This window comes from Parasteatoda tepidariorum, chromosome 12 (assembly GCF_982258835.1).
Source record: "Parasteatoda tepidariorum strain Cologne lab strain chromosome 12, Ptep-v5.0, whole genome shotgun sequence".
Taxonomy (NCBI): Eukaryota; Metazoa; Arthropoda; class Arachnida; order Araneae; family Theridiidae; genus Parasteatoda; species Parasteatoda tepidariorum.
The window spans coordinates 58,977,351-58,989,353 of NC_141766.1; the positions used below are offsets into that span (position 1 = coordinate 58,977,351).

A 12,003-nucleotide genomic window follows, 5' to 3' on the forward strand; every position below is an offset into this window, starting at 1 on the left:
TTACCTTACATGCTTATGCCGTTTCTCAAAAATTATAAGACAAATAATTTTGTCATCTTTTTATTTTTACCTTCATTCTATTTTATGATTAATTTATCGAATTTGTAAATGAATTAAATGCTTATGTCTTTTTAACAGATTCTACAAAAAATGTACATGATTTTTATTTAAATTATAATGAAGTAAGAGATTTAATTCGTAGATCAAACTTACATTCTGAAAAATAAATAAATGAGTTTAGCTTTAACAAATATTTAAATTAATAGATATTAAATTAATATTTAAGTCAATTGCTTTGCTATTCCACCTTTTCAAAAATATTTAGAGGAGTATGAGAAAAAATTGGCGATTCTGTCATTTCCATGTCTTTATGTCTCTTCGGAGTTAATTTATGCAATTCTTCCTTTGGCACTCTTGAATTCAAAATTCTTGGAAAGAACAACTTGCATATGTGCATGTGTAGTTTTAAGTACTAGATAAGTTTATCATTATAAGTTTAGTATTGAAGCAAAATTTACCCTGACATCATTTCGGCTTTTGTTTCATATTGTTTTGCATTAAAATATCTACGTTTCATTTGGCATTCTGGTTATCAAAATTATGTGTTCAGTAGTTATTTATGCTACTGTATTTATTTTGTTATTTTCATTTACATTGTTATTTGATTGTGGCAGAATTCATAGATCTTCTCTGTAAAAATATATTTTCATGGAATATACGGAATTAACGATTCTTTTACTCCTTGGGGGGCTGTTGCTCATGTTCTGGCTACTTATAAATGTATCTGACAGCCCTCTTGGGGAACTATTTTGATTGCTAAACACTAACACTAAAATGATAATAGCTTTATAAGATCCAGCGACTACTTTTTCCATAGGTAACCATTACGTTTCCAATGTGGCAAAAAAAGAGGGAAGAATTAGTACACATGTGATTGACTTTGTGTTCTATAACAAAACTTCAAAAGTTGTCTATTTTATAAATGCTGATGACAGAGAAAAAAAATGACCTTTTGTACATATCAAATATTGTTGCTAGTGCTTAAGAAGTCAGAATAAAATAACCTCGCCTCCACGTTTGGCATTCCCTGGGCAACATTGTGGTACAATACAGGGATTATAAACAAAGATTCTTTTGTATCACAATGGCTAAGAGGTTATATGAAAAAGTGGAAGTTTGATTAATTTAGTATTATTAAAACAATCAAAGAACCTAATAAATACGAATTCTTGTTGCTGATGAAGCATTCGTTGCCATCTATATGTAAGTAAAATTAGCAGATCGGCTGACTTATAACTGAAAAGACTGATAAATATCTTTAAATTGTTAGAGTAGCCATTGAAATGTATTAAATCTGCTTAAAATTACTGAAAGTAAAAAGGGAATAGGCAACCTATTAAAAAGCAATTAACACTAAACAATTGGCAATCATTTGAACTAGCATGAATCAAATATAAAAATTCCTTATTTATGAAACATTTGATTCCATTTTTCTTCCTTTTCAGTATTTGCGCGAAATCAAATTTTTTCTTAAAACCATTAGATCAATTTTATCAGAAGGATTCCTCTTATTGTCACATATGTGTTTTAACTGTGATTGTAACTGTGACGTTATTGATGCATTGATGTTGTTTAGGTTCAGTCTCGGTACTTGCTCTGTTCTGGCCTGAGATGTTGCTGTCTTATTTTGATAATGTTTATGTTTAATAAATACTTTTAATGAAACTTGAAACCTTTGCATTTCTTGAAGGTACAAGAGAGAAACATGGTGTCAGCGTGTATGCTTGCCTAAATGTATTTTAGAGGAACTTAGTGTTCGTTTTTCGTTCTGGTTTCGTTCAGGACTTAGTGTTCGTAATAAAAGTATGGAGACGTTTAGGCCTCCATGCGAAATAAAGTTTACTTCAGGTAACCTTTCAGAAATATGGACGAAATGGAAACAGAAGTTTTTTAACTATCTAATAGCGTCAGAAAAGGACAAAAAGTCAGACCAGATAAAAATAGCAATACTTCTCAACGTACTTGGGGATGAAGCAGTGAGTATATTTAATACGTTCAAGCCCGGTCCAGATAAAGATTTAAAGAAGTTTGACGACGTTGTTGAGTTATTTGAAGAATACTGCATGCCAAAAAAAGAATGTTGTGTTTGAGAGATTCAAATTTTTCTCTTGCATTCAACAAGAAGGGCAGCAGGTAGACAGCTATCTTACTGAACTGAAAACGTTAGCTTCCACATGTGGTTTCGGCAGCCAAGAAAACGACTTAATCCGTGACAGGTTGGTGCTGGGAATTAGAGAAAAAGCCCTCCTAGAAAGACTACTCCGAGAGACTGATTTAACATTGCAGAAGGCAGCTGATTTTCTTAGAGCGGCGGAGACAAGTAAAGTTCAACTGGAAACTGTCACTGCAGCATCTCAAGTGCATGAAATTAAGCGAAATCACCCTAAAATAGCAGTTGTGCAAAAAAGCCAGAAAAGTGATACGTTTAAGTGTTATCGATGTGGGAAACACCATGCAAAAAAGAGTTGCCCTGCATTTGGCAGAACATGTGCGAAGTGTAAACAAAAAAACCACTTTGCAGCAGTGTGTAAAACAGCAAAACCTACACAAAAAAGTGTTAACCAAGTTGAAAACACCTCTGATAACGCTTCTCTATTTATAGATAGTGTAACATACGGAAAGTGTCATGTCAATGATTCTGTTATAGAAGATAAAAATTTTAGTGTACATAGTTTAGAAAATGTCTGGTTAACAAAAATTGAAGTAGAGGGTAATGACATTGAATTTAAACTTGATTCTGGTGCAGAAGCAAATATATTGCCACTTACTGTATTTAATAGCATGACATTATCTGTTGATAAAAAATTGATTGATACGAAAGTAACATTGTTGTCATATGGTAATTTTGAGTTAACACCAAAAGGTGAAATTGATTTGAAATGTGTACATGGTAGAGATGAAGTGTTTTTGAAATTTATTGTTATCGATGTAACATCAAAACCTATTTTGGGTCTGAAAGCTTGTCAGATGTTGAATTTAATTAAGAAGGTGCATGTGATAAATTCTTTTGATAAGGAAAGTGTAATAAATGGGAATATTGATATCTTTAGTAACTTAGGTAGATTCCCAGGGGATCCATATCATATTGAATTAAAGCCTGATGTAAAACCAATAATTGATGCACCTAGAAGGGTACCATTGGCCATTCTTGATAAATTAAAAAGTACTTTAGATAACCTAGAAGCTAAGGACATAATTAGAAAAGTAAATAAACCTACTGATTGGGTTAATAGTCTTGTGGTTGTGGAGAAACCTAATGGGAATCTTCGAATTTGTCTTGACCCGAGGAATTTAAATAAAAGTATAAAAAGGGAGCATCATATCATTCCTACGGCTGAAGAGCTAATTAGTAGGTTAGAGGGTAAAACTGTATTTTCTGTCTTGGATCTTAAAGATGGTTTCTGGCAAGTGCCTTTAGACGACGAGAGTGCAGATTTGTGTACATTTAATTCCCCATTTGGCCGTTATCAGTTTTTAAGATTGCCGTTTGGTATTATATCGGCACCTGAAGTTTTCCAGAAACGTAATGTACAATTGTTTGATGATATTGAGGGAGTAGAAATCTATTTTGATGATATCATAGTGACTGGTAAAAATAATATTGAACATGATGTAGCACTTAACAAAGTTTTTGAACGGGCAAAGCAATGTAATATAAAATTTAACCCTGAGAAATTTCAGTATAGAGTGAGTGAGGTTAAATATGTGGGACAAATAGTGTCTAAAGAAGGAATAAAAGCTGATCCACAGCATATAAGAGCAATAACTGAAATGGAAATTCCAACTGATAAAGATGGTGTGAGGCGATTTTTGGGTATGGTAAGCTACCTCTCAAAATTTATTCCTAATGTATCAACAATTACTTCTCCTCTTAGAACTCTTTTAAGGGATAAAATTGAATTTAATTGGCAACCTGAACACAATATTGCATTTGGTAAGATTAAGGATTTGTTAAGCTCTTCATTTGTATTAAAAGTGTATAATAGTTCTAAACCTAGTGTAATACAATGTGATAGTTCTAAAGATGGGATTGGGGCATGTCTTATTCAAGAGGGTCACCCAGTGTCTTATGCTTCTAGAAGTCTCACTGAAACAGAGCAGAATTATGCTCAGATAGAGAAGGAGATGTTGGCGATTGTTTTTGCTGTACAAAAGTATCATAATTTTGTGTATGGTAAAAAGTTTGTAGTTCAAAGTGATCATAAACCTTTAACAAGTATTGTTAAAAAACCAATGTATGCTATATCTTCAAGGCTACAAAGGATGCTTCTGAAGTTGATAAAATATCAATTTGAAATTGTGTATGTAAAAGGGAGTGAGATGTTTTTAGCTGACACTCTCTCTCGAGCCTATATAAAAGATAAGGTAAATGATGACCCTGATATGCTTAATGTTGTACATACTGTCAAACAACTTCCAATAAGTAAGAGAAGAGTTGAACAATTTGTAAATGGTATAAAGTCTGATCCAGTGTTAAAATTTGTTTATGATTATTGTGAAAAGGGTTGGCCAAAAGAGGCACAAAGTGTTCCTCAGGAAGTAAAACATTACTTCAAAATTAGAAATGAGTTGTATTTAGAATGTGGGTTGTTACTTAAAGACTCAAAAATAGTTATTCCATCTTCTCTTAGAAATGAAATGTTATCATTAATACACGAGGGACATTTTGGTATTGAGAAAAGCAAAAACCGAGCTAGGGAAGTGATGTATTGGCCGGGTATGTCAAAAGACATAGAGTTGCTAGTTTTAAAATGTGAAATTTGTCAAAAATTTCAAAAGTCTAACGTTAAAGAACCTTTAATATCTCATTCATTACCTACTAAGCCTTTTGAAAAAATAGCGATAGATATATTGGACTTTCAAAATGTAAGTTATTTAGTTGTAGTATGTTATTACTCTAAATGGATTGAGGTGATTAGGCTAGGTAGTAAAACAATTGCTGAAATTAGTAAAAAACTAAAATCTTGTTTTTCGCGATATGGAATTCCATCAATTGTAGTAAGTGATAACAGTCCCTTTAATAGTTATGAATTTAAGAGCTTCGCAAAAGAATGGGATTTTGAGTGTATTTTTGCAAGCCCACGATATCCTAAAAGCAACGGCATGGCTGAGAGTGCTGTTGGTATTGTAAAAGCCATTTTAAAAAAAGCATTTGAAGATCGAAAAGAATGGGTAGTTGCAATTATGGAATATAGGAACACTCCTATTTCAGGGCTAAATGTATCTCCTGCTCAGCTACTATATGGGCGCAGATTAAGAACTAAAATTCCAATTCACAACAAATTGTTAAATGTTGAAGTTTTTAAAAACATTGAGAAACAGCTTGGGCAAAAACAGGATCGGCAGAAACGTTATTATGACAGGGGTGCGCAAAAGCTCAAACCACTAAAAGTCGGTGATGTAGTGACAGCTTATAATTTCAATAAACGTGTTTGGGAACCTGCCCGGGTTATAGAGAAACATAAAAATCCTAGATCTTATATTATTAAAACAAATTCAGATAAAACGCTGGTAAGGAACCGCATACATTTAAGACCTACTATGATTAAATTTAAGTCTGCTGTAGTTCCGGACTTTGAATTTCCTGATAATTCTGGTTCTGATGGAGCAAATGTTTTGGTAGGGCCTCAGAGAAATAACTCAGACAGTTCGTATAGAACAAGATCTGGAAGAAGGGTCATTAGACCTCACTATTTAAATGATTTTATATGCAACTAGTAGTATTGTGTTTAATTTGTGAGTGAACTTTTAAAATGTATATCATTAATTTTATTCTGACTGAATTTCAAGAACTTCAAGGAGGGGTGTCACATATGTGTTTTAACTGTGATTGTAACTGTGACGTTATTGATGCATTGATGTTGTTTAGGTTCAGTCTCGGTACTTGCTCTGTTCTGGCCTGAGATGTTGCTGTCTTATTTTGATAATGTTTATGTTTAATAAATACTTTTAATGAAACTTGAAACCTTTGCATTTCTTGAAGGTACAAGAGAGAAACACTTATATGAGGTGCTTATGAATTAAATTATTGGTAAATGGATTTAAAAAATTGGTAATTACTTAAGTACATTTTAATGTTTTTATTTAATAAACTTATTTGAGACACAAGGTCAGTGTATTCTTGTTGGCTTTCGATTTAAAACTGCTGAATTTCTGTCAATATTATTTTTCGCCAAGTTCTCGCCAAGTAGTTTCGTCTTAGTTTCAAGATCAAATTAAGTCAACAAATTAAGTTTTTACCATGCTATTTAAATTTTTTTTCATGGACTCCGATGTTCAGAAGTAATAATTTCTGCAATACATTTAAATTATTTAATTATTTGTATTCTAAAGTTAGCTTTCATATTGACTAAAATCGTGTTTATACTATATTTAAAAAGCTTTATTTAAATTATGCTTAAATTGGCAAAGAATATAATAAATGTTTCAAAGCATAAATAAAAAGTGATAATTTTGGGTACTTTTTTTTAAATATTTTATTTTATATTGTCATTACGTACTTTTGTTAAATTATCAACAAGTATTAATTTATTTCTTAAACATAATATTAATTAGACACAATAAATGCGTGTAGTAATCTGCACATGGAGAATTTTCAAAATATTGGCAAATTATATTGTAATATCTTCTAGTACTATTGAGTTCTTATGTGAAGAGACATTTTTAAGAGCAGTATAATAAATGTTTTAAGCTCAACATTTTTACTTCAGCAAAAAAAAAAAAAAAAACAATTTCTTAATAATATTCAAGTGTGCCCCACCAAAAAAATGCCTACACTGAACTTAAATTGTTATATCTTCTAGTACTACAGGGTTTTTATAAAACTGTTACATGAAGAGAAAAAATTTTTTAAGAGCAGTTTAATAAATGTTTTAAGCTCAACAATTTTATATTAGGAAAAACAATTTTTTAATTATACTCAAGGGGTACAGATAGGGTATTATATCGGAATTAAGGGTTTTATATCAATGACTTACAATATACCTATTTTTTCTTACAAGGAAATATTTATTTTTCTTCATTTTATTAGTCTTGACCCCCCCTTCCCTCTCCTTCTCAATCGTATAGGAATGTACTAAGATATTTTCTCCATTCTTAACATTTTTCGTAATTAATTATCAAAAATATTTTTTAAAATTTCCATGACGCTTACTTTTAGAACTACGTTTAATGTAGTTCCATATAGCTTTCTAACTTGAAAGTTTTTAATCTATATGAAAATCAAGATAGAAACTAACGTACTTCCTTCTCCTATGACTCCACACGCTAGTGGTGAAAACATGCGAAGCGTTGCCATAAGTAGAGAGATCTTCTCTACGCCACCTGTAGTCCATTTTGATCACCAATAGCAAAAAGTAAACATCTTAGAGTTAAGCACTTCTTGCACACTGTGGTGGACAAATTTTTGTCACCTTTCCCCTCCAACTGCAACTACCAATCCTGCAAGAAACATATTTTTATGATACAACTTTTGAGCAACAATTACTCTGCAGAAATTATTAATGTATGTCAGCACCGAAAACGGTGGGAACTATTTTAGAAGACAAATTTAACTGGAGAACTTAATTTTCACCAACATTCCAAATTATTTTGAATAAAAGATTAGCTTGATTAATCATGAGGATATATTAAGAAGTTTTAATTCATGTTTAAATGAAATAGTTTTTAATTCTAATGCACTTTTTACGAATTTGTTCTTTCAACTTTCAAACTTGTGATGCCATAATTGGCATTACATATTTCCTAACTTTTAAAATACCTTTAATTACATAAACTTATTTTTTCTAATCATTATTAATCGAATTATCATCATCATCATAGTTGGCCAGCCAGCCCAATGTGAGCCAATGCCTTCCTCAGAAGATTTCTCCCTGATGACTTCCGATTTATCTTTGATCTCCAATTCCCTTCATTGATTGCAAGAAAATCAGACTCCATCAAGTTAGCCCATCTCAAACGTGGCCTTTCCCGCTTTCTTTTTCCAGTGGGTCTAAAAAGCAGTATCTTTTTTATTGTATTGTCGTCACTCATTCGAATCACGTGGGAGATCCAATTCAGTCTATTTATTTTTATGTATTTAATAATATCAGGTTGTTTATAAATCTTGTACAGTTCAAAGTTAAATCTCCTCCTCCAGTTATTGTTTTAATTTACTCCACCAAGTATACCCCGCAAAATCTTTCTCTCAAATATTGTGATACAATTTTCCTCCAGTTTTGTCATTGTCCAAGCTTCAGAAGCGAATTTCAAGACTGGCCGGACAAGAGTTTTGTACATTAAGAACTTTGTTTTTCTAGAAAGAAACCTAGATTTAATAAATCTTCTTAGCCCATAGACAGCCCATTCGCCAGATAGAGTGGGTTTTTTTATTTCAGGAGTAATTCTGTTATCAATGGTAATAATTGATCCTAAGTAAGTAAAACTCCTTATTGTTTCAAATCTATAAGAATTTATTTTAAAATAGGGGTCCGGGACTCTGTTTCTCGAGAATAACATATATTTTGTTTTTTCTACATTTATGACCAAGTCCATTTGCCTTGCACCCACCTCAAGGGCAAGAAATGACTCTTTCAGCGCAGGAAGGGAACGAGCAATTATATCAACATCATCAGCATATGCAAGTAGTTGTACCGATCTAGTAAAAATGATAATGGTCACATTAATCGAATTATATTCAAATTAAATCAATGTGTTCGCTGTTATAAGATTAACTCATTGATTTAATTTAAATATGATTCGATTAATATTGATTAGAAAAAATAAGTTTAAGTAATTAAAGATATTTTAAAAGTTAGGAAATATAGGTAATGCCATTGTGGCATCACAAGACTTTATGCTTTTCTCAACAGTGGTTTAAGAAATTTTTGGAAATTATCAAATATTTGTGATTTAAGTGATCAATGCTTTTTTATATCCTAAAATAAATAAAGCACAGTGCGAAAAACAAAGAATGGACTACCCTGAATAACTTTTGATCTAATGATCGGATCTTCATGTTCTAGGACACAATCTTAATTGTCTGAGAGGGTGACCACAAATATGCTAATTAATTAATGCAGAGGATATTTTAAGAAACTAAATCAGACACACAAACATACTTTATAGTTCTTCTGAAATCGAATTTTAAAAAAGTCAGATATTAAAAATTCGATTTCTCAGGATCAATTCGCATCGATTTTTCCAACCAACAGAAGTAGATCTTATTAACGCTCTGTCACAGAGGCATTATCATTGCTTGCGTTTACGAGTCTATGAAGAATGTGCACCAATCAAATTCGATAAAAAATTTTGGGTTTGAACTTTATTTCTGTTTTTAACTAACGTTAAAAATAGTTGCCTGGAATCGCTACAAACTATAGTAGTTTCACTACTTGTAGCTCGCTCTTTCCGACCACTGATCAAAAAACATATTATTTTTTACAACTGAACGGGTATTAAGCATTGAAACAGGAGGGCCATCACATTTTTTTGTATATTATAAACATAACCTCCTGTTATTAGAGAATGTCTGTATTTTCAGAATATATTTTTCTTTCTCAGTAGTAACAAAAATTATGTATAAATACATTACATTAAATAGAATTTTTTCCACCATTACATATGAACAATTTAAACAGTACAACGCGAAAAGATATCACCCTTAATAACTTTCGTTCTAATAATCTGATTTTCACAAACAAAGTGTAAATCTTAATGGTTACGTCAGATGAAGACACCCATTAAGAGTTTCAATCTTAATAGGTGACTTCAAATATGCTAATTAAATATTGTTAACTATTAATTAAGTTACGAAATCAAACACAAGAGCGTTCTTTTTCTGAATAAACCTTTTTTCACATATTTGGATTCTTGGAATCGGGAAGGGGGGGGGGCAGCTGCAATCTAGGAATTGTGGTTCTTATTTATATAGATTTCTTTTATAACCGTCGTTGAACACTGAAAAAAAAAAGTTTTTTCTTTTTTTTTTTGGGGGGGGGAAGGTTTACGACTATTAATGTTCAACTCCGTATTCTTGTATTTTTGAACCCAATCCAGAGCTCCTGGATCAAGTATTGGGAGAAATTTGCCTTCGTGGAGCACTGTTTTGGATGTAACGAACCCACGTTTGCATTAGATGGAGAGAAAAATGACGAAAACCTTCCACGGTTAGTGTGATGGCAAGGGGATTCTAACCCATGATGATATTTTGCGGTGTGGTCGATGCAAGACCAGCTATCGCTGGTATTCGAATGCAGGGCACCTCGTTGGAAGGCAACCACTGTATCGCCTGAACCATCACATCTCTGTAGTTCTTATAGTAAAGCCGAAACGGATGAAAGTTTGGTCTCCTTAATGTTTAATCAATCATTAGTAATACAACTTAATAGTTTATTAAGGAGAGTCTTTAATAAATTATTAAAAGATCTAGAAATGAATAAACTTTTCAGATATCTTAGTAAAAATAGTGAAAACACTTCACTCTTTTTCTTAAAATCTTGCCTTTAAATATTATTGAGTTTTTTTCACAAAAGTACGATAAAAAGTAAAGCACATTAAAATGCTTAAAAAATGTCATGCAATTAGAAGATGACCCCTCAAGGTTAAGAATCTCAATTAATTCTTATCTTTATTAAATTTAATGAATAAAAAGGAGATGGAAATTTTGGGGAGTTATCTACACCAGTGTATAGTAAAGAGGAAAATGAACCAAAAATATCAAAACAATTCATGAGTAATATATTAGTAAATACAAAATGTTTGCAAGGTGTTTTATTTTCTTGTCAATTTTAAAAATTTGGTGATTTTTTAAAAATTCTGTACTTTTGGTGAAATTTTATAATTTTCATAGCAGTTTCAAAAAGTAATATTGTTAAAAAATTCTGGAAAATTCGCGAATACTACTTCATTCAATACACAACTTTTGAGAGCTAATTTGTTTTCATATGACAATTGTTGAAGATTTTAAAAATTTACAAAAACTTGGTATATTTAAAGAATTTTAAAATTTTAAGGCTTTTGCAGGGATTGAAGATGATGCATAAAATAGTCTGAAAAGATACAAGTGTGATATACTATTCAAATCTTGGGGAATGGGTGCTTTTTAATTATCGAAAAAATATTCCGTTCCACCCTAATCCACAAGTATTTCGTCAAACACATAAAATGATTGGCTCTTTCATACGATACGTCAAAATTAATTGCGGCTGAATGAATTGTGAAAATGTTGAAATTAACAATATGAAAACCACGTTTTTGCGTAATTCGAGGCAAAAATCTACATGATAAACATAAGAATCTCATTTTAGAAAAGGAGAAATTAAGCACATCTTAGAAAACCCCAATGAAAAAATGAAAATAAGCACTTTTTAAAAACGCTTTGCACTCTTAAAGGTTCATGTGGTCTTTAAAAGAATACAAGTTGATGAATAAATTATGGTTTGGGAATAAGCCACTTCACGATTTCAATTTCGGCAAAGCAAATTCCATTCCATAATATTTAATTCCAATCTGCTGTATCTTTCTCAAATAAATAAATTTATGCTTTACTGTTTTTAAAACAGACACACAATTGAACATAAAAAAAATAAAAATATTGGGTGTACAAATAAGTTCCTGCCGTTCATCACATGATGGCACTACTAGAAAGTTACGTAGAAATTGACTGATATTAAATGTCTTATTATAAAATTGTTCATCTGTTAACAACATAACCTTCAAGTTTTGGTGATTCCGTATTTGCATTACGTAATTGTTTTCGGGCAAAAATGTGCCAAATAAGCATCATTTGCGGGGACTTTTGATTTACTTCTTTAATTTGAAGAAATCTGCAGCTTAGGCTCATCAATTGCTTGGAGAAGCATATGGTGAGGCTGCTTTAAGTGCGAGAAGTTATCGTAAGTGGTTTCAGAAGTTTAAAAATGGCGAATTCGATGTAGAAGACAAAAAACACAGCGGAATGTCGAA

The 12,003-nt window shown here is 31.6% G+C and overlaps 1 long non-coding RNA gene across 4 annotated transcripts in view; it reads right to left on the reverse strand.

Moving 5' to 3' along the window:
• Positions 1–7,496, reverse strand: part of LOC147801107 (uncharacterized) — a 44,634-nt gene extending 37,138 nt beyond the window's left edge. For all 4 annotated transcript variants that reach the window (XR_015430766.1, XR_015430765.1, XR_015430767.1 and 1 more), the window contains exon 1: positions 7,303–7,496. This is a non-coding gene — a long non-coding RNA (uncharacterized LOC147801107). The remainder of the gene's footprint in view (positions 1–7,302) is intronic.
• Between the last annotated feature and the right edge of the window lie 4,507 nt (positions 7,497–12,003).